Genomic DNA, 2451 nt, shown 5'->3' on the forward strand with positions numbered 1-2451 from the left:
AGGCTTGCTGATACAATGGAAAGGTTTTCCCCCCCCAAAAAAATAACCCATCTATGGAACAATAACCACTCAGGCTTAATATAACACTTCTTTCTGTGCACAAGTCCCCTTGAGAGCACTGGGAATACTTCAGATCAGCAACTTGAAGTTCACAATTACCATGTAAATACGACTTTAGGAGAAAAGTCAAGGTCCTTGAGAAAGAAGTTTCTTTCGGATGGAGGGTGAGCATACAGACAGTCTTTGGATCGCATAGTCAGCCTATGAGGCCCTGGCTGTCAAGATCCATTAGACATATGTCAAGGCCAGGCTTCCTGTTATGACGGGATCACCTGAAGCATCAGATGCAGTAAAGGAGGCAGATTACTGCTGGTAGTGGTTGCTCTCTGAGAATCCCAGGAGATGGGGGCTAGAGCAGTAGTGGCAGCTCCTTGTCAGGATTTAGTAGAACCTGCAGATGTTGAAGATAGAATGGAAAGGTTATCCTTTGTTGAGTGGCACAAACAGAAACACCAATCCCAGTGCCAGTTGAGTAGTAAATACTAACTGAACTAGGCACAATGCCCTTGAAGGAGCAGCCCATATTCTGGCTAATCTCTCCCAAGCCTTAGCGCTGACAACTGTCTTATCTGATTGGTTTGCTGTACTATCTTGCATTCCTGTTCTCTTGGCCTTGGAGTGGCTACCTTTTGTACTATTCTGTTTACTCCTTGGTGGCTTGTGAGCTAAGAATGCCACTGGCCTCTGATGCCCATGTTAATCTGTCATTGGGCCAACACAGGGAGGTTCGACAATCAAGTCATAAATTATTCCTCCAGTGATGAAGAAATAAGAGACTACCACCAGCATGTAGACCATCATGTTTGAGGGCACATGAACCCAGCCTGGGCACTTCAGCATTTTGTTGGGGCACTCCAGCACCACAAATGGCAGCTGGTAGAGCATCTCCATGCTGGCCACGGTCTCCTCAGAAACCCTCCTCATTCCCAGCCAACAGTGGCCAATTTCGCTACCGCATTGGCCCAGTGTGGCCACTGTCTACCCACCAACAATGAATGCTTACTCGCTGAGGCAGTACTGGACAGCAGTGTCCTGAAAGGGAGATAAAACCAATTCTTCAAGAAGGAAGGAAGGAATAAGATGTTAGTAAATGAGATGATAAAGGGAAGCAAAAGAAAAGGAACATCACTTCATTCCTTTCTGGCTTGTGTATCTATATTCTGACCCACTGTAACAACTCCGGGACTGGCTGATAACCACCCTTGTGCTTCTCTCATCTTGATCAGATAATCTGTGACTGACCTGGACTGGACTGACTACCCAGTCACTCTTATACACCAACCATTTGCTTCCTCAGCCACTTACTGACCCATGTTCAGGACAATAATCAGATGTAATGACAAGGATGATGCAGGTCCTGAAGGATGCCTATATTGCTGTGTATCTGGTATAGCCAGATGATTTGGGATGACTCTCACCAGGCTCCAGCCATAGCGTGACCATTGGGAGTGGGAGCAGGGAGCAGCAAGAAAATAGTAAGTCTTTGGGGGAGGTTTGGTTATTGCACTGGAAGATCATGAATTCCTCCTTCCACAACAACAAAAAAGACACAGCACAGGCATAAACTAGACCTATGTCAGTGTCACTAACAGGATGCCAGCCAAAGTCTTCCAACCTGATATGATGAAAGAATGGGATGGGGGGGGGGCAGGAAAAGTTTGGAGAAATGGAGTGAAATCAAGACAGAGAGTTTTTTGCATCCCAAAACACATGGCCACACAAACATTTTTAGGTGACTGTAGTAGTGGGCCTTTCAGTGGGATGAAGTTTTGGAAACAATCTTCCAATGTTTCAGACTACAATCCTTTTAGAGTAACATGAAAAGCACAAAATGTTCAGAGGTCATCTATCAGTGAAGCTGCTGTTCTCTCTAAGTGGCCTATTTATCTCCCGATTTGCCTTTTAAAACTTATAAAATTGTCAGCTGAGGTGGGGGAGTCATCTTAAAAATCCCACTCAGACTCTTTTAAAACATTGTTTTGAAGGAAAGAGGGATTGCAATAAGATATCTTGCCAGAGGGACTGATTTATAATATCTGGCAAGGAAAACTGCAACCATTTCTCTTCTCAAGTTATTCAACAGGCTGAATTTGAAAGGATTTGAAGCTTAAGCTTCTGGGTTGGTCACTTGGAAAATGTGCCATATATTATTCTATAGCTTCAGGGATGCTGTTGTGCTCTTCTGGAATGGTGGAATTCATCAGTCCTAATCTGCTCCAGCTACTGGATGCAGGAGGCTGACAGTTTTTTGAGTTACATTGGGAGACTCGAGCAGGTTTGTTGCTCCACATAGATGATTGATGGCAAACAAGAAGCATACTTCATTGGGGAGAGGAAGAATGTTTCTTATAGCTTCTTAATGCTCTGCTGTTACATTGAAGTGAGCTGTAA

At 44.4% G+C, this 2451-nt stretch overlaps 1 pseudogene; it reads right to left on the reverse strand.

The window, feature by feature from the left end:
* Nucleotides 1-480: 480 nt before the first annotated feature.
* LOC149313653 (oligosaccharyltransferase complex subunit OSTC pseudogene) lies at nt 481-951 on the reverse strand (annotated as a pseudogene).
* Nucleotides 952-2451: the final 1500 nt, after the last annotated feature.

Source organism: Sceloporus occidentalis, unplaced genomic scaffold, assembly GCF_023333645.1.
Source record: "Sceloporus occidentalis isolate IW3139 unplaced genomic scaffold, rSceOcc1.0.p SCAF_4, whole genome shotgun sequence".
Classification (NCBI taxonomy): domain Eukaryota; kingdom Metazoa; phylum Chordata; class Lepidosauria; order Squamata; family Phrynosomatidae; genus Sceloporus; species Sceloporus occidentalis.